The sequence below is a fragment of the Pelodiscus sinensis genome, chromosome 5 (assembly GCF_049634645.1).
Source record: "Pelodiscus sinensis isolate JC-2024 chromosome 5, ASM4963464v1, whole genome shotgun sequence".
Classification (NCBI taxonomy): domain Eukaryota; kingdom Metazoa; phylum Chordata; order Testudines; family Trionychidae; genus Pelodiscus; species Pelodiscus sinensis.
The window spans coordinates 47,031,335-47,055,559 of NC_134715.1; the positions used below are offsets into that span (position 1 = coordinate 47,031,335).

Genomic DNA, 24,225 nt, shown 5'->3' on the forward strand with positions numbered 1-24,225 from the left:
CAACCGGATGCCATTGCCATGAATGGTATCTGGTTCATCCAGTCAGGAAAGTTAACAACCCTAATTTTATATTTAACTGTTATAGTTTATGTTCCTTTCTAATGGGAGTAGTTGAATGCACTTTTAGTTTCTGAAAGAGAATAGTTTGGCTAAATATCATTTTGTGCTTTGCCATTTAGTCACAGTGCTCCCTTTCCTCCTCACTTTCATCTTTCTTTTTCATGTATAAGTACCGTCAGAACAGTACAAACACAACAAAATAATGGCCCATGTGTCTAACTGCTCACAGTCTAAGTGGTTCAACTACAGTTAATTTGTGAACTAACTCCTTTGTATTACCTAAGATTGATTGTGAAAAGAAGCTGTATTCTAATAACTATTTTATTTTTTTACAAAAAGTAAAAATAATGGTGTCAAAACATTCTCAGAGTCCATGCCGGATTATCAACATATCTGTGAAAAATGCAGGACACACTTTTTGTTCTATTTTAAAACCAAAGGCAGACAAATACAAACCCAAGAGATGTCACTGTTTTAAGCATTTCAGAGTACTTGTGTCTTTGGCTTACACATGACTCAGGTTATATTCTTAAAACTAGTGCCAGACATGTTGATTGTCTCTAACCCCTGATAATTGTCCAAGGGCAAGGCTGATAGATCTAGAATCCCAACTTAGATAGAAGAGTACTCACTCCAGTGATTAAGGTGACTTATTTTAATCAAAATCTAGTGCACCTCATTGTCCTTTACTTAACTAATGAAAGCTGGATTGTTTCCAGCTGGATCCCTTTAGTCACTTTTCACAATGTTCAGGTGCAGCATTGTGTAGCCATCCTGGCAAGCTGGTTCCTCAGTACACAGGATTGTCATAGTTTTGGTATTTTGTTTTTTTTGCAGTTAGTTGTTTATAAATATGGTCGCTTTAAGACAGCATTCCTCAAAGCGGGCCATGGGCCCACTTTGGGAAAGCCGCTAGCATCCTGCATTGTTTTTGTTTACCTAAAATTCCTAGTATGGGAACAATATGGCAAAACCACTGTTTGAGTTAGCAAGTACAATGCTAAATTCTATTGAGTTTCACTTGCTTATGTCAGTGGTGATTGTCATGTTAGTGGGTCTTGATATTAGAATGAGTTTAATAATATGACATTCAAATTCTCATTTTACATTACAACAAGAAAATAAATTCTAGATTGGCCCTTTACCTTTCCAAACTACTAAAATATTTGTTTGCGTCTCATAATCTCTCAGCATACATTTCAAGTTCATAAATCGCTAATTAAAAAAAAGTTAAGAAATTCTAATGTTGCAGTGAAAGTCTCTGATTTTAAAGGAAACATACACTCTTAAACATGAATAAATTATAAACTTTTGTCTCAATCTGAAAGCAGTATATTTTCAATTGGAATAAAGTAGTTCAGGATTGGTTTCCGAGGTGACAGTATTATTTATCATTTGTATTACCACACTGCCTTGTAGCTATAGTCATGGACCAGGTCCCAATTATATAAGCACAGTGTGTGTATACACACACACACACACACACACACACACACACACACACACACACACACACACACACACACACACACGGTGATCCCTGTACCAGAGAGCTTACAATCAAAATGTTAATTGTACAATGATCCATTTCATTTGAGGATTCACATCATTGGACTTCTACCATATAAATGACAAAACTGTAGAGAGTAAATGGAGGATCTGATGACATAGATAATTAATCAGTGATACCTAGCTCTTCTAAAACATTTTTCCTCCATAGATCTCAAAGTGCTTTAGAAAGGAAGTCAGTATCATTATCCCTTTTTAAAACCAATTCATTCTCACACACTAATCCAACTGATAAACCATCTGGATTTTAGATAACATAAATGACTTAAGTGTTACAGCCTACAAAATGGCAGGGATGGAGAACATCTACCCTTTCCTGTGTTGGTGCATGTACACTGTAAAAAGAAAAATTATCTCAAACACTATTCTCTAGTTTGGGTCTCCCAAAGAATTAGAAAATGTTATTTACTAGCTTAGGTAGAAGATGATATTTGGAGGCCATTTTCACCTGCATTGTAATCAACGCTTTGATGTCTACCTATAACAAAAAATTACTTTGAAAAAATAACTGCAGTTACATAATATCTTCACAATATATAGATCACTCTGAGCTGAAGTTTGGATCACCAACGATATCTTAGATACCCTTCTGAGGCTCACTAAATTTCATAGCAATCCGACCAGACATGTTATTTTTAAATGAATTAGAAAGGTCAGCTTTGAAATAGTACTTGTGATGCAACTGTAGCTACAGTGTCTCTGCTGCACGGCTATAATCTTGTTATTAGTACTCCAGGGCTACGTCTAGACTACATCCCCTTTTTGGAAAAGGGATGTAAATTAGATGTATCACAATTGCTAATGAAGCGGGGATTTAAATCTCCCGTGCTTCATTAGCATAAAAATGGATGTTGCTTTTTTTCGGTACAGAGCTTTGTCAGAGAAAAGCACCAGTATAGATGCTGATCTTTCGAAAAATAAAGCCTCATGAAATAAGGGATAAGGGATCTTTCTGGAAAGTCTTTATTTTTCAAAAGATCAGCGTCTGGACTGGCGCTTTTCTCCGACAAAGCCCTGTGCTGAAAAAAGTGGCGGACATTTTTGTGCTAATGAAGCGCAGGAGATTTAAATCCCTGCTTCATTAGCAATTGCAATACATCTAATTTACATCCCTTTTCTGAAAAAAGGATGTAGTCTAGATGTAGCCCAGAAGTATCCATTTGTTCCAATCAGGAACGGGACCTTATAGTGATAGATGTTGTACAAACACACACAAATTAAACCTGCAAAGTGCTGAATACTCGTAACTTCCATTAAAAACCAGTGGAAGTTAAGGAAGCTCAGCACTTTTCATGATGGAGCCCATTGTGAAGAAAAGTTCTTATCCTGAAGCTCTTATAATCTAAATAGACAAGTTAGACAAAAGGTACAATAAATCAGTATAATATCTGTGTTGATCCAACAATGTAAAAGTGGTAGAGTATTAAGGAGAACTGTCATTTTCAACAGTTATGCTTCTGTTTAAACTGGGCGAGAAGGGCATGAGAATTATCATTTTACTAACAGTATACATTCTGTCGTTGTGTCTAGGTAAAGATGTGAATATTAAAAATCCAATACAAGGCATCCACTACTCTGTCCTAAATTTATGAGGATTCATGCTGATCCTTGGAAGAATCTGGGTAGCATATATAGTCATATAGCCGCATAAATTCTTTAGAGTTACATGACTATTCAATAGTCCCCGGGGGCAGGGCTGGCACTCAGTGCACTTCAAGCCCCACTCCCATGGATCCCCCTACCACCTACTGTATTATAGGCAGCTGCATTGGGGGGCATGTGGGAGGCGATTTGCAAGGGGATCTAGTTTAAAACCAGCTCCTTGTGCAGACCAACTGCCTGCTGACCCACAATGTTGCCTCTAATACAGAGGCAGCAGTGGGGGATGGCAGCAGCCCCTGTCCGAACTCCCCACAGACAGAAGCTGCTACAGGATGTGGGGGTGGGAGCAAGGAGGAAGGGAGGTTTTGTACTTGATTCCAAACATATTCATGGACTATGTTCTATTAGCTAAAAATTTGAAAATAGATTTTTACTGATTTATGATGATGTGTTTATGAAGGTGACAGTTGTGTGTGTCAGGAACCAGACTGTGTTAAGGAAACTTTGTGGCAAAGAAAATACTAGCCTGTTTTACATCAGCATGCCAACCGAACCTAGGTGTATTCACTGTTAGGTCAATGGATGCATTATTTTACTACTACTTAAAGAGGTGAATTGCCTACAGTGACAGAAAAAAATCTTCTTTTGCTATAGGAAGTATCTACAGTAAGATAGCTGCAGAGTCATTATAAAATCCCAGAGTTTAATTTAGATTTAGAATATGAACCCAGAACTCAAAAAGCAAAGCAGCCCAAATTACAGTGTTTAGCTATATTTCTTAGCTCAAAGGAACACAACAGAGAAACATCACAGAGTTTTGCATATTCTCCATATGTAATCATACATCAAATGAGATTCACTGGAAGGCTGGCCCTTTCTCACTGAAAAATATGAGAATCTTGGGTAATATTTTGGTAAAATGATCCCAACTTTTGAATTTATAACATAATATAACCAGTTATTGGGTAAGATGCATTGGCTATTTAATCATAAACGTTTTGCATACTTTCATGGCCTTTGAACCATGGAACTCTTCATCTGAATCTCAGACTTATGGCCCCTTTTTCCCACTACATCATGTGAGCATCTGTCACTGATGTTGACAAGGTGATGAGAGTTACTAGCATCCTATGGCAGGAGAACAGAGACCCTAAATTCTAGCAACATACTTGCACTTAGTTTTAGATTTTCTTTTAAGAGTACATGCCAGGCATCTTGCAACAGAGAGAGAAAGTTCTGTTCTCCCCCTCCTCCATTTACACCCTTTAATTTCAATGAGCAAAGCTGATCAAGAAGAGAATCAATCCCTGTATCTTCTACAATTCTTTATTCATATTTCACCACGTGTCCCATGCACAGAGAAAAGACACACCCAAATGCTGACAATGACATATTGCCTTGCTGGTAGTTCAGTCATAGTCCATATGTTGATAACCGAGAGATAGCTGACAGTTATTACAGGACATCAGTTACTGTCATCCAGCCATGGGGAAAAACCCTCACACATGAGTTTCATTTCAGCTTTCCTGTCATATTAGTAAATTTACTCATTAATTTTTCCTTATTTAATGCAGGCCCCTCCCTTTGGAAGTCCTAATTACCCTAATTCTAGATTACGCAAATTATGCACACAGGTAACTATGATGAAGTCTACTAGTGCTGTTACTGTTAAAGTTGTGCCAGCACTGCTATTTAGAAATCTATTCTTCAGGGAGTTTCTATTGCAACTTTTACCCAATCCAAAAAAAAAAAAAAAAAAAAAAAAAGTTGAAACATTTTCCAGAGTCCTTATGAAAAAATTGGATTAAATTTTTTTAAATCCATTGTTGGTGTCTTGAATTACCCTGGTGATTTTGTACCTCCCATTTCAGCATGGACATTTTCTCACATACTAATGTGAATTGCTTCTGTGACTTGAAACAAATCCCTTCACCCACCTTCAACTTGTATAGTTCTCACCTCCCAAAATAAAAAAAAAAAAAACATTGACACTATAGAAAAAGGCTAACATTCTTTATCATGAAAAAAAATATAAAGTTTTCCATGCTGTAGTCAAAGCTATGAAAACTCATCCACAAATTATTCTCTCTGCACAAACACTTTCCCCTCTAGATTTTATCATAAGTATTATATTCAGAAAACTTGTGAATTACAAGAGTTCTTAATTTTTTAGAGTTGTTTTCTGAACAGTCATGGTGCAAGAATCATTTTTACCATAAAGAACCATAGTAAAGGATCTGAAAATTGACTTATACCATATATAGAGGTTATAGAAAGGGTGTGTTTAATATTTTCATTCCTTCATACAGATTTTTTTTAATTTCCACGTTCTTTTGGTTATGTTATTGAGGATCTGAAATAAAATTTTCAAACACACCTGACACAAATGCCTATGTCTCATTTTCAAATTGACTTCGGCATTAAGAGTCAGAATGTCTTTAAAGTACTCAGGTACCTAAAGATGCCGATTGGCAAGTATGTGCTTTTGAAAACTTCTCTAGGTGTCTAGCTAAACTCTAAAAAGTCTGGCTCTTAGGAGCTTAATGCTTAGTAAAAGGCAATGGTACTTAGATGTTTTAAAAATATTTACTTTAATAATACTTAAGCTTACTAAATTTCCTTCCCCCTCTTGTTTAACAGCTTAGCTTCACACGTCCTTTTCTCTTTCCTTAATAGGCCTTTTACTCCTTACAGGCAAAAGTTTATATAAATGGATTATGATCACGTCTCTAGAAGCTTTTTCTGTTTCAGTCTTTAAATGTGTTTTCTTGTTGGCAAATAGTTTATTTCTTTGTGAATTTTTCTTTATAAAAGAAAAAACTTGCATAAAGAAAGAAACATTTGAAGTTCAAACAAGATGTGGCCATCTGGTGATGCCACTTAGGATTCCAATGGTTATTGATTCAGAAACTCCATTTACAAGACATAAACATGGGTTTTTAATCCCCTTGTTTTATTTTTTAAAATCCGGGTTATTGCATTTACACCCTAGAGTCTGAGAAAGACATTGGGTTCGTTTCTTTCTAAGCCTCATCAATACCAGTAACAAAACAGCTGGAATCAAAATTTTGCTTTCACTTTCCCCTGTGCAATCACACTGTCTTCTAAGTAGTCCCTCAGTTACCTCTATGAATTCTACCAGATGGTAATGGCCTTAACAACTGTAAGTGAGGGCAGAGTTTGGCCTGAGAATATACAATAATTTAGAACAGAATAAAATAGAATAACTAATGTAAATACTCTATAGCACAGAATCCATTACATAGAAAGTAAGGGTCCCAATTTTGAAAAGTCACCTCAAACTCAGATGTGAGTTGTCAGTGTTACTGTAAATCAAGTCTACACTAGGTTTCTGAAGACAGGTACCCAAAAACTGAGGAAATGAAGCATATTAAACCATTTTTCAAATTTCATCTTAATTATATGAATAGACTGAGGCATATATAGAATACAGACTATGATTTGGGATTTAAATAAACTAGTGCAATTACGAACAAACTAAAGAGTTCAAAAAAACCTAAAGCACAGACATCTTCAAAAAGGCCTCAACTGGACATTTAATTTTGGGCTTTCAGTTCATAAAACCACCTGTCTTTCATGTAAAACCTGGTAGTCAATATTCCAAATGCTAACATTTGCGTCCTTTGACACCCTCAATTGACCAAGGATGCAAACATAGAGGTCCTCTTTGAAAGTGTCCCTAGAATTTTATTGATGGATTTTACCTGTGTTGGTCTCAGAATATTAGACAGACAAAGTGGGTGAAATAAGTGTTATTGTAACCAACAGCATTACATGGCCCATTTCACCCACCTTTTCTCCTTAGAATTTTAATCTTAATGTAGATTAATTGTAGAAGTAGTAAGAATTGTCTTACTTAATCTTAATCTTAATTGTAGAAGTAGTAAGAATAACTTAGAAAGTGGCATTGCAACAACAATTGAAGTCGACAGTATTTTTAACAGACTATAAAGGCTCAGTGAATGTGTAAAAAGGGATACCCAGAAGATACTCAGAATACTCTAAGTATGAAATAATTAGGACATATACGAGAAATCAGGTGGACACATTCAGTATTGAACAATTGCAAGATTTACAAAAGTTAAATAGTCAATATCAACATGACTTGTGACATCCACAGTGTATAGATGAAGAGTGCTTTGAAATGTACTGGAGTGGCTTAGGAAAAAAAGAATGAAAATTGGTAATTAGATTAGCATCAAAGGAAAGATTGTGTTTTAATAAGTAGCACAACGGTGCATTTGAATACAAATGGAAAGATCATTGCAGTTAGTGATTTATAATGACAGTTATAAGTTTAAGTACTCTATGTAAAGAAATGGTTTTGAAAGAATAAAGATTAAATAGTGTCAGAAACACATCTAGGTGCCAGTTCTATAGTCCATAAGCAAACAATATTAACATTAACATGCTTAACATTTGATACTTTTTAGTTCCATTAATCTCAAATGGTCTTAAGAGATGCAGTAAATTGACAAAATGGGAGCAAGGAAGGAATTTCAGTTTTCAGCAGGAAAAAAAATTGCAAAGCCTATCAATTTTGTTGTGCAGCAAATATAAATGATGATGCCTTCATCAGCTGAGCACATTGGAATTTATACTAAGACTGAAAAGAATAGAGAAGGAACTTTTTAAAATTTTATTTTTTTGAAGAAAAAAGTATTTTAAATCTTTACTGTTATAGTTTGAGATCAGATACAAAAAAGGCTGATTTTATGGGTTCAATTATTGCAAATTCATTTATGAACAATGTATATTTTAGTATAATATTGATAAGAAGTTATACATGAATACAAAAACCATGCACAAAAGTGTACTTACACATACGTACACAAACTTGGGCCTCAGCTTTATAACAAAAAATCAAGTGCTATTTTGTAGATGGCAAAATATTCTTATAAGTTGATCATCTCAACTGAAAAGTTTATAAACTCAAAGCAGGCTGGACTTCCAGTTCTTTTTCTCTGTAGTTCAGCAGACATACATTAAGAAAGATGTTGACACCTGGAGCCACTATTAGAGAATTTTTCCCCACTTTCACAGGGAGCAAAGAGCTACAGATAATACCAGTAAATTCTATGGGATGGGACTAAACGTAGGGACCCACGAAATCATGCACAAAGTACCAGGCTCCTTTTCACAGGGCAGAAGAGTCAACCATGTTTAAAAAAATACACACTTCAATTTTCATAAGTAAATATGCAGTAATTAAATTTTGAAATAGCTTTTTTCCCAAAATATATAGAGAACTATATATGTAGAGCCTGATTAACTTTGCAGCAATATACATATTGCCTACTACAGTAGAAGTCTAACATTGCTCAGGTCTTTCAGGGCAGGGGCTAGGGATGTGAAGGTGGAGGAGTCAGGAAAGGGACTTGGCAATATAGGAGACACAGGACAGAAGGCAGGGTGTGGGGGTGCAGGTATCAGGTGTGGGGAGTGAGAAAGAGTTCAGAAAAGAGGCTGGAGGAGATCTCTCTCCTGTCATCCATTTTCAGCTTCTGACAAACAGAGGCTAGGGACACCATTCCTACCCACCCTGGCTAATAGCTATTGATGGACCAAACCTCCATGAATTTATCTAGCTCTTTTTTGAATCCTGTTAAAGTCCTGGTCTTCACAACCTCCTCTGGTAAGGAGTTTCACAGGATAACTATGTTCTGCATGAAGAAAAACCTCCTTTTGTTTGTTTTAAACCTGCTACCATTAATTTCATTTGGTGACTAGGTTTCTTATGTTATGGGAACGTGTAAATAACTTTTCCTAACTCACTGTTTCCACACCAGTCATGATTTTATAGACTACTATCATATCCCCCCCCTCTTAGGATACCAGAGGTATCCCGAAATAGCTACCCCACATCCAAGGAACACGTCCGCTATTTTGAAATAATTTTCTAAACAGATGCGCTATTTCAGCATTAAGTCATTGACTCAAATAACTATTCCCTCCCTCCCTCCTCCTCCTCACCCCACCTTCTGTACTAAATCTGATTTGTCAGTTTAATAATGTGTTCACTTTTTTCATTGTATTCCTTTGGTATATCTAGTCATGCCAATATGGCCCATGAAAGTTCATCACCTATTAAACCATCTTGTTAGTCTTTAAAGTGCTACATTGTCCTGCATTTTGCTTCAGCTACCCCAGACTAACACGGCTACATTTCTATCACTTAACTGTTGATGTCCTCATTAATCACACCTACACTTTTTGAACTGCCCAAGTTCCTGGCCTCAGGAATTCTAGCAACACAATTCAGAGCTGGGACTCCACCTCTGCAGTATTTTGAATGAAAATGAGTTAAGCAGGGAATTCACTTTAAATCACCTGTCTTCTGTGAGTAAATGTCACAAGCATAATCTTGGTCATTTTTTTTAAAAAAAAAAAAGAAAGGGAAGGGACCTTGAGAGGTTATCAAGTCCAGTCTCCTGCCCTCACAGCAAGACCAGGTACCATCCCTCACAGATTTGCCCCAGATCCCTAACTTGCCCCCTCAAGGATTGAGCTCACAACCCTGGGTTTAGTAGGCCAACTCTCAAACCACTGAGCTATCCCTCCTCCATAATCATATACATTAGGCAAGGTACGATTTCAAATATTTTATGATGAAATTAGCATTTCTATCAAAGCTCTGCTTTTTACCTGCTCAGTTCATTGCTCTGTCATGGCAAGAGAAATGTTACTGACATGCTGTGTACACCAGTTTTGATTCTGATTTTACATATATATTTAAGCTTTCACTGCTACCAGGCACAGTAGCATACTAATATCTGCATGGCTGAAGTATTCATTTTCCCTTTCTAAAATGCTCATCCTTACTCATGCTTTAAAGATTTAATGATACAACACTTCAGCTCACAACAGAATCCCAAATAGACTTATCTCTGCCTTTTTGCTCATGTCTGACTGGTGACCTGTATCTGAAATTTTCTGCTCCAAAATCTGACTCAAGATTTTCACTTAGAACTAAGTAGCCCTATTATTTTTTATTATTATCCTGCTCTGATTTTAACTCTTTACTCTTCCAAAGTAACGGCTACTTAAAAGAAGACATAAGTGCTATGTAGAATCATAGAACACTAGAACTGGAAGGGACCTCGAGAGGTCATCGAGTCCAGTCCCCTGCCCTCATGGCAGGACCAAACACTGTCTAGACCATCCCTGGTAGACATTTATCTAACCTACTTTTAAATATCTCCAGAGATGAGGATTCCACCAACTCCCTGGGCAATTTATTCCAGTGTTTGACTACCCTGAAGGTTAGGAACTTTTTCCTAATGTCCAACCTAAACCTCCTTTGCTGCAGTTTAAGCCCATTGCCTCTTGTTCTATCCTAGAGGCCAAGATGAACAAGTTTTCTCCCTCCTCCTTATGACACCCTTTTAGATACCTGAAAATGGCTATTATGTGCCCTGTCAGTATTCTCTTTTCTAAGCTAAACAAACCCAATTCTTTCAGCCTTCCTTCATAGGTCATGTTCTCTAGACCTTTAATCATTCTTGTTGTTCTTCTCTGGACCCTCTCCAATTTCTCCATATCTTTCTTGAAATGCGGTGCCCAGAACTGGACACAATACTCCAATTGAGGCCTAACTAGTGCAGAGTAGAGCGGAAGAATGACTTCTCGTGTCTTGTTCACAACACACCTGTTAATGCATCCCAGAATCATGTTTGCTTTTTTTGCAACAGCATCACACTGCTGACTCATATTCAGCTTGTGGTCCACTATAACCCCTAGATCCCTTTCTGCCGTACTCCTTCCTAGACAGTCGCTTCCTATTCTGTATGTGTGAAACTGATTGTTCCTTCCTAAGTGGAGCACTTTACATTTGTCTTTATTAAACTTCATCCTGTTTACCTCAGACCATTTCTCCAATTTGTCCAGGTCATTTTGAATTATGACCCTATACTCCAGAGCAGTCGCAACCCCTCCCAGCTTGATATCATCTGCAAACTTAATAAGCGTACTCTCTAGGCTGATATCTAAATTGTTGATAAAGATATTGAACAGAACCGGTCCCAAAACAGACTCCTGCGTAACCCCACTAGTTATACCTTTCCAGCAGGATTGTGAACCATTAATAACTACTCTCTGAGTATGGTTATCCAGCCAGTTATACACCCACCTTATAGTAGCCCCATCTAAGTTGTATTTGCCTAGTTTATTGATAAGAATATCATGTGAGACTGTATCAAATGCCTTACTAAAGTCTAGGTATACCACATCCACTGCTTCTCCCTTATCCACAAGACTTGTTATCCTATCAAAGAAATCTATCAGATTGGTTTGACATAATTTATTATTCTGTACAAATCCATGCTGGCTGTTCCCTATAACGTTTCTCAGAAGTGTTTGACTTCTTAAAATTGTTCTTGATCAGTAGTATTGCTAGTAAGCCTGCCAACAGGTTTTATTTCCTCATATATTAGATCTGTCTTCAATAGTTTTTTTAAAAAATATGACCCCATATGCTCATTATTTCCTTCCATGTGGAAAGAAGGTTGTCAACCTTGACAATTACACTGCAGTGTCTTCTTTTTTTTCTCCCTCATTTTCTATCTTCTGATCATGATCTATAGAAAATGTTCTCCCAATCCTTACTTTATCTTCAAACAGCCTTTGAGTGTTTCATATTTGCTTTATCAAACTTTGTAGTCTGCATGTAGTGTGTGTCTATTATTCCATTGCTTTCCATCTTTTAGAAATTAAATTCTCTTTGAGTTACATTCTTCAGTGCTATTGTCCTCTTCACCTCCTCAGTTCATCATACTAGTCTAGCCTTTATACCTGTGTGCCACTGTTCCTTTCCTAATCCTTTGAAGTCCTCTAATTTTGTATCTCAGTCTGTCGAGTAACATTGCTACATTTAAAAATAATTTTGCTGACTGCAGCCTGAACCAGTCTTTGCAGATTTGCTTCTAAACCATTTGTTAGATATTACAATTGAAGACAACCCAGCCCCACCCCCAGTATCTTTTAATGTAAGGATCCACCAGACTTGTGATGCCATATCATTCACATTTTTAATGGTTATTTAGTCCTGCCATCACAGAAATGATTAGTACAAAAGATCCATGGGTAAAAAGTGCATAAAAGGTGTGTGTTTGAGTATGAAAGAGGGGAAGAGAGAAATAGGGGTGGTGGGTATTTTATTTAGAAAATATATAATAAAGTATTTCCTTTTCATGTTTATGCAATTTGTAGTGAATACCTCCTATTGATCCTTTCTATAGTCTTAGTAAAGATCAGATGAACAGATTGAAAACAATCTGGGTATCTGCCTCTGTTTAGGTAGACTGGTCACTGATTCTGGATTCGGCAGCCTGTTCTTTAAACCTCATTCCAGTGACACTGCCAGGCAGACTTAAAAATACATCTAAGCAATAAGATTGTTGTCACACATTTGATAGTAGGCTACTCCACTCTTCTGGAAACACACTGGGTGTTAATTTCTTCACCATAAAATAGCTCATACATACACCAAAGAACTCACTTATTATTTAATAAATGTCCTCTTCTCATCTCTTATTTTTTTCTCCATTTAATGTCTATCACTGAAATCCATGTAAGTCATAGTTTAAATAAATACCAAAAAAGCAACATGCACTATCTTTGGTATCAGCCTGATAGATTTTTTTGTTTGTTTTAGCAGCTGGAGAAAAAAAATGGTATTTTCCATGTAAAAAAATCTCTCATGATACCTCATCTTTATACTTTGACCCAATTTGCTCCTTCACGGTCTCTCGGACTATAAAAGCAGATCCAGCATCAAACAATAATCCTGAATGATTTTTCTGTTTCCCGATGTTCCCTCTTTCCCACCCTTGCATTTTTAATCTTAAATAGAACGGAACACTTTAGTGCATATAAACCATTTTTAGGACCAAGTTCCAGCTTAATCTGAACTCAAATTAAAGTGGACTTTTTTTTTTCTTGTTTTCATTTCTAAAGTACAAGTTATAACGATCTAATTATTGCTCCCTGTCTAAAATACTATTATTATGACTATAAAGTTGTCCTTTTATTCTTCATTTTGCTAGACTTTATGCTTCAACCCAGGTTCTTTTCATGTCTGGCTCAGTACTGTTTATAAACTATGTCTTTGTAATAGGTCTTCAACAGCTTCAAAAGTCTCTGTTTGGGCAGCAGCATGTCTGTGTGACAAATAAGATAAAAACACTCAATGGAGCAGTCATGAGAACTCTGTTATATAAAGCAGAAACATGGCCATTATAAGCATCCAAAGAGAGGAAACTAAACTACTTTCAGTATCAAAAGTTAAAGTATGTTCTTAACATCTACTGGTTTGATTTTGTGAAAATTAGGGTGATCCTGGAAAGTTGCAGTCTTGGACCAGGTGAATAAAATTACAGGTTCTCCAATTCTGGGGTCACATCCAATGTTTAGAGGAAGGTATACCTTTACAGAAGGAAATAGAATATGAAGCTGACCACAACTAAGGTTGAAAGATGGATTTTTTGAGGGATTTAAGGAGCCTAAAAACTCCCATGCTGATTGTTGCCAAAAGGAATATGACTTGCATGCAACTGTTCAAGATGAAAGTCTGTTCTATTTGCTAGCACAGCTCCATCCTAGCCATGCAAAACCTGCTGCTACTACTTTACAATAGATAGAGCCATGCATATGCCCTATGACACTTTTACATTCATGGGAACAGAAAGAGACAGATTATTCTGCGACTCCAGTTCAATGACTATGGCTACAATCAGAAAATGTTAAGCCATAAATGATGTGTCTTTTTAAGGTGGCATTATTCACTCAGGAGATTGCAAGTTCTCAATCATTTCAGTACTCAATACACCTTTAAAGTAATTGCAACTAAGCAGAGTGTTCCAGTCTTCAAGGATTTATTTTTATATTATGACTAGAGAAAAAAAACCAAGTCATTATATTGAAATGTATAGGTGTCAAATGTTTAAAGGTCAATAAAATCTTTATTTTCAGATGTCTATTTTAAGCATTCAATGAGAAAGTATCTTCATATTATAATAGTCACCAGGAGTTCAATGCCAAGGGAGAACAGAAAGTTTCATAATAATAACACTAACTTCTGAAAAGCTCTATGACCTTTGTGAATGAAGATGAAATTTCTGTTCACAAGGAACAAAATTTCAATACATTTGCAGTGATAATATAGCTAAAAGGAGGCACATTGAACTAGTTCCACTAAAAGTCCACTGTTAGTTGATGAAATTAAACACATTTCATTTTTATAAGAATATTTGGGAATGAAACATTACTATGTTTCTTTTTCAAGGCATAATTACAATTATTTTTTCTTTAAACCTTTGTATCCTGTGCCATACAGTTTATATATTATAGTTATTTTCTCCCTCCTCTCCCCCCCACACACACTTGCATGCATGATGAGGTATTATAAACTATAGACATATAGTACGGTCCCTGATTAATTTTTAAGAGATACAGATTCTTCACTGCGTGGTCCCTAACTACTCTAAAACAGTGTAAGAAGTGGCACAGGAATTTTTTTTTCTGAGAGATTACACAGAGTAGTAGATATTGGACAGTTGCTCTTCCTCTACAGGAATACAAAGGTTCCATAGAATTTGGGACCGCATCCCCTGAACAATATGAAAAAGAGAAAATATGACTTGTAGTATCTTCTACATCTGGTATTTGTGTAGTGTACATTACCATAGTACTTAAGTGCCCCACAATCTTTAATTCATTCACCTTCAACATTCTGCGAGGTAGACAAGTGCTATTACCTACAGTTCACAGCTAAAGGACTGAGACAAAGTAAAAGTTACTTGCCCAAGATCATCCAGTAAATCTATAGGGGTATGTCTACACTACAAAGTTAATTCAAACTAACAGACGTTAGTTCGAATTAACTTTAATAGGCTGCTACACATACAAACCGCTAGTTTGAACTTAATTCGAACTAGCGGAGCGCTTAATTCGAACTAGGAAAACCTCATTGTACGAGGACTAAGCCTAGTTCGAACTAGCTAGTTCGAATTAAGGGGTGTGTAGCCCCTTACTTCGAATGAGTGGGAGGCTAGCCCTCCCCAGGTTTCCCTGGTGGCCACTCTGGCCAACACCAGGGAAACTCGTCTGCCCCCCTCCTGGCCCCGGCCCCGTTAAAGGGGCACGGGCTGGCTACGGTGCCCGTGCCAGGTGCAAGCCTGCCAGCACCCAGCCAGCAGACCCTGCACCTAGCATGGATCGAGCCAGCCACCCGATGCCCCCCAGCCCCCCTCTCTTCCTGGGACCAGGCTGGCGGCTCCCGGGAACTTGCCCGGGACAGCAAGAGGCGGGCACCCGCCTGGGCTAGTGCGGACATCGTGGACCTCGTCCATGATCTCCACACTAGGCACAGGAAAGTGGCCGTCTAGGGCAGGAGAGCTGCCTGCCTGGCCACCCAGGAGCAGGTGTGCAAGAGAATCAAGGGGGTCCACTGAGACCCCCGACCCTGAGCTTACAATGGCCATCCTGGGTCAGACCAAAGGTACATCTAGCCCAGTAGCCTGTCTGCCGACAGCGGCCAACCCTAGGGACCTTGGAGGGGATGGACCGAAGACAGTGACCAAGCCATTTGTCTTGTGCCATCCCTCTCCAGCCTTCCTCAAACCTTGGGCAGGGACACCACTACTACCCCTGGCTAATACCACTCCATGGACCCAACCTCCATGACTTGATCTCACTTCCCTTTAAACTCTGTTCTAGTTCTAGCCTTCACAGCCTCCTGCAGCAAGGAGTTCCACAGGTTGACTCCTTGCTTTGTGAAGAAGAACTTTCTGTTACTAGTTTGAAGCCTGATACCCATTCCTTTCCTTTGGTGTCCTCTAGTCCTTTTATTATGGGAACTAATGAAGAACTTTTCTGTATGCACCCTCTCCACCCAACTCATGCTTTTATAGACCTCTATCCTATTCCCCCCCCCCCCGTCTCCTCTTTTCTAAGCTGAAAAGTCCCAGTCTTTTTAGCCTCTCTTCATATGGGACCTGTTCCAAACCCCTGATCATTGTAGTTGACCTCCCCTCTCCCACCCTCTCTCTTCCCCTCTCCCATCTCCTTTTCCCAGTCTCCCCCAGTTTTGGTCAATAAAGAGAGATTCTATTTTTGAACACAATTGTCCATTATTTAGTACAACAGAAACGGGGGCTAGGGAAGGGTTAGTGGAAGGAGGTGAGGGAAGAATGGGGTACGAGCCCCTGATGGGGAGGACTGGGCTGGCTCTGCGGGCTTCTGGGGGTGGAAGCTCTCCTGCAGCCCCTCAATTGTCCCCTCTCCCCAGATGGCAGTCTGCGGCAAGTGCAGCCGGTCTGATGGCCGAGTTCTGTGATGTGCCCAGTGTGGGTATTCCGGGCAATCCAAGCCACGACTGCTTTGCAAGCGGGGCACCCCTGAGAACTGTCTATCCAGGGTGGGGGTCGGGTCCCTTTAAGCACAGCCCTCGGCTAGCCTGAGAAAGCATCTCCACGCTTTAAGTTCTTCTCTGATGCCCTGCCGGCACTGCTTCCGGCCATCCTTCAGCCCAGTTCAGGGTCCACTTAATGTGGACATGCTAGTTCGAATTAGCAAAATGCTAATTCGAACTAGTTTTGTAGTCTGGATCCATTAGTTCGAACTAAGTTAGTTCGAATTAACTAATTCGAACTAAGTTAGTTCGAATTAATGTTGTAGTGTAGACATATCCTAGCAGAGTAATAATTTCAACCATGGTATTCTAAGTCTCAGACTAGACCTTAATTACAGGACAATCCTTTCCCTTAGCCCTCTACATGCCTGATGAAACTTCAGAGCAGGTCCTGAACAAGAAACCAATATCTAGTAAACGATTGCTAGTGTTATTGCAGACACAGCACACAGGGCCCAATAGGGATAATCTCATGTCATTCTCCAGCCACCAGTTCAGCAGGCTTGTGAAAGATCAGCACTCAGCTGACACAGAAAGGATTACTCATACAAAAGGGGTGAAATCCCAACCCCACTGGCTTCATCTACACTTCAACTAGGAGATAAGGGTGCCGGTTCAGGTGGACAGAGTTAAACTAGATTAGCTCAAACTAAGCCATTAAAAATAACAGCATGGATGTTGCAGCATGGACAATGTCTCAGAAAGCTGCCTAAATTTGAATCCAGGGGGACTGGACTTGGATTCTTGTTCTGAGCTGCCAAGCAGGGCAGTAGCATCCACTTTACACCTTTGTCTACTTGTAACATGAGTCACACTTTTCAACAACAGACACACTTGTAGATTTCAAGCAGGGCAGTATTTCAAACAATGGGAAAACAAACAGGGTGGACCCCATATAGGATACTTAAAACTTTGAGAGGCAATCAAATGTCTCCCAAGGGAAACAAAAACCCCAGTGAAATCTAGTTTTTGTGAATGATAGATTACATGTAACAAACAATAAGCACTTGGGTATAAATAGCCACACACATTACTGGTAGAACTAAGTCAGAGGGCAGAACTGACTTCCGGTGTCTCTCACAACCCTTTCCTCATTCACCATTTTCACTGCAACACCTACAAATCCAACACTTGCACTATATTGCAGTTTATTCACACAGATACACTCAATTAACTGACCTGAAATACCCATTGTGACACAGATTCTCTCACTCCCTGCAGAAAACCAGGGCTCAATTTAGATGCAAGTGATCCAGGTGACCCCAGGGGAAGGGGAGTGTTTGGGGGATCTTGACTCAGGGTGCTATTTTTGTTAGCAAATGTATCATTTTATACGACAGAGATAAATTGTGCATGTTAACCATGAATCAAAGTCATTGAATGGACTACAAATGTTAGAAAAACATTGAAGGGAAAAGACACCAATTTATAATATATATTACTTATTTTAGCTATCAACAGAATCTTAGTAGCATATTTCTAAGGTGTATAATGCCATAGAAGAACAACAATATATTTAGCTTTCAGTTACTCAGATAATGTGATATCTATTTCTCTTACCAGGGTTTACTCCATCGCAGTCTCATCCTCTTTCTTCACATTCATTTTATATCCCTCAACATCCTCATCCGAAGCGCTGTTAGCTAGTGTCCGGGCCTGAATTTACAATGTCTCTTGTACAGGTGGACCTTTCCAGTCATGGAGAATCACACTGGAGTTGACAGGGCACCTTGCTGATATCCAGATCTGCATAGGTGTAACACATTTTTGGGTCAGGGCCATAGACTGCAATTAACCTTGAGAAAAAAGCCTTTACTTATTTCTGCCTGTAAAGTGACTACACAGTTATGGAGATAAGTAAAGTGATAAACAATATATTTTTCTTGTATGTAAAATCCTTCTCTTTGCAGCCAAAATTTAGTTCAGCTATCAGAAATCCTGATCCCACGTCCAACTACTTCATAAATGTATCTACTGTCAAATGACATTTTTCATATGCTATTTTACTTATTCTGCATTTGTTATTTTTGTTAAATTACATCAGGGCGCGCTTTCAACAGAACAACAATCAGGTTCCCCTGGAATTATCAGACATCTGTTGTTGTTTTTTTACTCAAAGGCATTTTTCTAACCTCAGCTTTTTAAAAATCCTGGCCCATCCCTCTACAAAGGGAAACAACACTAAAGTGATATTCCTCAGAGGATTTTTTACCCCACAAAGCATAGACTGAGACTGTGAATAAATTAGTCTGTGATTACAGTTCAATGAATTCAGAGTAGAAGTAAAATGATTTTTCTCCCTCCTCTGTGGATTGTGTGATTGGAAATATGTACAAGAAAAGCTGGCCACTGGCTGTTAAAGCAGGATATAGTAAATCTAAGCATCATTATTCTGCAATGCTTCTTCCTTTGCTGCTTGTCTCTGCATTCCTTCAAGCTTGAGTGTCAGAGGTGTAGCCATGTTAGTCTGAATCTGCAAAGGCGGCGAGGAGTCCTGTGGCACCTTACAGACTAACTGAAGTGTTGGAGCAAAGCTTTCGTGGGCAAAGACCCAGTTTGTCAGATGCATGTGGTGGAAATTTCCCGAGGCAGGTATAAATAGGCAGGCCAGAATCTGGCTAGAGATGACGATGTGGATCCAATCAGGGAGGATGAAGCCCACTTCTAGTAGCTGATCTGGAGGTGTGACTTCCAAGAGAGGAGAAGCTGCTTTTGTAGTTAACTAGCCATTCACAGTCTTTGTTTAATCCTGAGATGATTGTATCAAACTTGAAAATGAACTGTAGCTCAGCAGTTTCTCTTTGAAGTCTGGTCTTTTTTTTGCTGCAGGATGACTACCTTTAGATCTGCAATTGTGTGTCCAGGGAGATGAAAGTGTTCCCCTATAGGATTTTGTATATTGCCATTCCTAATATCTGATTTGTGTCCATTTATTCTTTTACATAGGGACTGTCCAGCTTGGCCGATGTATATAGCAGAGGGGCATTGTTGGCACATGATGGCATATATTATGTTAGTAGATGTGCAGGAGAATGAACCAGTGATGGTATGGCTGTAGGTCCTGTGATGGTGTTGCTGGTGTATATATGTGGGCAGAATTGGCACCGAGGTTTGTTGCACTTCAGTTAGTCTATAAGGTGCCACAGGACTCCTCATCGTTCAAGCTTTAGTGGCTTTTCTTCCCTATCATCTGCAAACATAAGCAAATTGTCACCCAATTTCAGTGAAGTATAGGACTTCTTGAGGTAAACCATGATTTACCTACCTCTCCTACGGAAAAAAATCAGTCACAGAATCATAGAATCCTAGGACTGGAAGGGACCTTGAGAGGTCATCGAGTCCAGACCCCTGCCCTCATGGCAGGACCAAATACTGTCTAGACCATCCCGGATAGACATTTATCTAACCTACTCTTAAATATCTCCAGAGATAAGGATTCCACAACCTCCCTGGGCAATTTATTCCAGTGTTCGACCACCCTGACAGTTAGCAACTTTTTCCTAATGTCCAACCTAACTTCCCTTACTGCAGTTTAAGCCCATTGCTTCTTGCTCTATCCTCAGAGGCCAAGATGAACAAGTTTTCTCCCTCCTTCTGATGACACCCTTTTAGATATCTGAAAACTGCTATCGTGTCCCTCCCTCAATCTTCTCTTTTCTAAACTAAACAAACCCAATTCCTTCAGCCTTTCCTCATAGGTCATGTTCTCTAGACCTTTAATCATACTCATTGCTCTTCTCTGGACCCTCTCCAATTTTTCCACATCTTTTTTGAAATGCGGTGCCCAGAACTGGACACAATACTCCAATTGAAGCCTAACCAGCACAGAGTCCTCCAGGTCAAACTCAATGCAACAAAGCCCACATGTTGCAAGCACTTGTAAGCATAAATGACAATCTGCAGAGAAAGTAGTGGCAAATTCTGATATGAATACATGCCATCTATCCCACTTTGGTGGTTGTGGGCTATTTTGATTTTTAATTATTAAGAGTATATTAATTAGCTACGCTTACAGACACCTCCAATCCCACTACTATGAATAATAAATTCTAGCTGGATTGTATTCTTTGCAAGTGAATAAAACTCTTCTTTTCCCTCCTACATAACTAACATTTGTCATTATGTCCAGAATAGCATGCAAGCATGGAACAGACAGACATAGTTATCATAACAGGATACTTCATTTTCCCTGTAACAAAGTATGCATATTATAAAGGCTAAGAACTGGCCTAGATTTCACCTTGTCTTTTAATATGGGATTTGGCTATACCCAGTTAACTAACCATGAAATATTTACTGATCAAGCACAAAGAATTCTCCTTGTTTCATACATTCAGACAAATATGATCAAATGCTAATAATTTTGCCTGTGGACATTAAGGTTTAGTTTTCAAACTTGAAACCATACAGATAGATGCCTAATTCCAGAACTGACAATTCCTGGATTAGAAGGAATAATGCATGATAAACTTCAGAGCTACAAATACCTTTATCCATTCAAGATATAGGAAGCTACACTTCCTCCATACATACCATTATAAGGGCTGCTTGTGATGCAAAATTGTGTTACCCTAATTATTTTAAATAATAGGGATAATTATCTTCCCTGCATTGTGGCCACTTTGAGTCACACTTCCAGTGAAAAGCAGCCCTGAAGTCACTGTAATTGGCTAGTCAATACTAGTGAAATTTTTTTAGAAGAACAAGCAAGATCATGAAGATCTCCCATGAACTATCCCTCAGGAAGAAGGAGAAAAGATGGAAGGTGGTAATTATAGATGGGCTTCTTTTAATCAGCAAGCTTACATTGCGGAAGCAATAGCTAGCATTATAATGACTTAGTGTGGGCCAATTATTATGGGTAAAAAAAGTACCACCTTGTCACCAAAGTGCTCCTGCACCGCCCCCCTTGATTTTATGAGACTTAGAATCTTAAAGGCTTAGAATCTTAAAGGCTTACATCATTTTTGGCAATAGAACTGTGGTGCCTGAGTCATTTAGAAGTGTACAAAAACGTCACATTGTTATATGTGAAATTAAAAATAAAATTGGCAAAATTCAATGATAAACAGCAGTCCATTTACATTCTTTCAGAAAAAAAGATTTTTCCACTATACTAAAATCTTTCAAAGCAAAATTCAGACATGTTTCTCTGGTTCTAATCCATATTTATCTATTTTCATACTATAACTGACCTTTTGTTAACTCTGCACCTTTAACTGGATATATATGCTATACCCTTCTTTCTACTCCACAGGCTGTCTCTCCAGATTGGCAACTGTGAAATAATAGTATTGTTTTTAGGATAGCTTATCCCCTATGTACTGTTCAACAGTGAGCAGCAGGTCTTAAACAGAGAGGCCAGCGACAAGGTATGCATGAAATTATGAATTCACACAGGTTCAACACTAAAGGAACATTCTTTCTATTACAGGCACTCTCAAACTTGCTTGCTGGATATACCAATCAAGAATGTCTTATAAATCATGTCCCCTCCTATTCACAGTTGAAAAAGAACATCATTCTTCAATTTGAGATCATGTAACACAGTACTCCTCTGAAAATTCAACAATTTTTTTTGGAAAATTATTAAGATCATTACATATTCTCAATGTTAAAAGAGGGTTGTCAACTCTCGGTGATTACTTGTTCTTCAGAGCACCATTTTGAAGCCTATTCTTTCAAATGACATGTGTGATTATGCCTCAGATATTGGGGAACATGCATGAGATACAAGTTAAAATCTCATATTAAACCTATTGAAAAACTTCACACTATAAAGATCACAAAGGCTGTTGCTGTCTCAAACTACTCTGATGTTCTCAAGTGAAACTGAGAAAATAAATTCCCTGGTATATATTTTAATTTGAAAGAATATGTTTTTGTTTCAGAAAAAATATACTTTTGTTAATGAAAGGATCAAACAGCTCATCATTATTTTACTTATTTGCTCTTTCCAAATATATAACAAACAAATGGACATAGAAAATTGTTAGTGGGCAGCCCAAGTAGAATGCAGGCAACATGCTGGAGAGAGTCTCAGAGTATCAGCAATGCTCTTGTTTACAATTATTCTGTATGTTCAGGGATCCCATGTGGTAGAATTACCAATGCTGTCTAAACAACCTTGATACTCATTTATTTGTTCTTGTTCCTTTACTACTGCTTTTATCCTTTTTGATCCTGAGGCATTACTGCATCATTAACTATTTGTCAACCAATCCATGAAAAAAAAAATACCCTCATGACAAAACTTTTAAACAAGTTCTATATTCATCGCCTTTTCTGATCATCTGCATAATAATTACTATTTTCAAGATAACCAGTAATATAAAAACATAGCTTGCTAAGAATGTGGATTCAATGCTAGTGAGTTGAACCACCCTCCCCAGCTTAAGGAACTTCATTGCCTTTTCCAAACTCTTTTTCTTTCAGTCTGTTTTAAGTATTTAAAATCTATTTCTTTAGAAACACATGTTATTGCTGCATTGTGTCACACAGAAATGAACCAATTTATGTAAATGAATATTCTGCATCCTGGAGATAAAATATTTTGTAACAATTTCAGACATCTGTGAGAAAATTTCTAAATGAAAAAAGACTGGATTAGTTAAATTGAAAAATGTAAGAAAAGTAGTAGATGGTCACCCTTTTTATCCTTAAATTAAATGTAAACTACTACTTCAAAAGGCAATAGTTATTTTTCACCTTTGAAGTTTTAAATCACTTTTCTGCTTTTAAATTCAAACAAATAGTATATTTTGTTCAGCAGTTTGATTTGCAGTTAATTTTCCTGATTATTTCTCTTTTAATAACAACAACAACAATAATAATAATTAGAGACTATAATGCTATTTGTCTACCATAGAAGTCCATGTGGCTGAGTCAAATATATTATCAAACTCCTTGAGATGCAGTTGCAGAAAAACTTAAATCAGAGAATTAAGGCATATCCAAAAAGAATCCAGATGATTACAATAAAAATTTGGTAAAAGAAATATAGGAAAGAAAACACATGGACAAAATTAGTGCAAAAATATCAGGTTTGTGGAAATGCCAGGACATTATACATCTATAATTTTAGCCATCAGAATGGCGAGAATTAATTATATTCTCACAGAGCTGATATGTTTAATCATTGTTTCATTGTTACAGTGTATGGAAGTATTCATACAGGATTTTTTTTCCATAATGCTTGTCTAGCAATAGACCCTTCAAATAAGACAGGCACACAATTACAAGGTGGCCATTTTGTCTCTAGCTTCTGCCAACTATAACTCCCTCCTTTCTGAGGGTACATCTACACTAGCTCGTTAGTTTGAGCTAGGTAGGATAATTTGGGCAAGTGGAGTTGCAAATGACGCCCGGGATTTAAATATCCCAGGCTTCATTTGCATGTTCCCAGGCACCGCCATTTTTAAATCCCCGTTAGTCCGAACTCCATGCCTGTGGCTACACGCGGCACGGAGTAGGTAGTTCAAATTAAAGATCCTAATTCGAACTACCATTACTCCTCGTGCCCTGTGGCATGGAGTTTGGACTGGGGGGATTTAAAAATGGCAGCA

At 38.1% G+C, this 24,225-nt stretch overlaps 1 long non-coding RNA gene across 1 annotated transcript in view; it reads right to left on the minus strand.

The window, feature by feature from the left end:
- Window positions 1-12,282: 12,282 nt before the first annotated feature.
- Window positions 12,283-24,225, minus strand: part of LOC142829428 (uncharacterized) — a 151,387-nt gene continuing 139,444 nt past the window's right edge. Inside the window, exons 4-5 of the long non-coding RNA XR_012903830.1 lie at window positions 18,221-18,406; window positions 12,283-13,409 (exon numbers count right to left, since the gene is read on the minus strand). This is a non-coding gene — a long non-coding RNA (uncharacterized LOC142829428). The remainder of the gene's footprint in view (window positions 13,410-18,220; window positions 18,407-24,225) is intronic.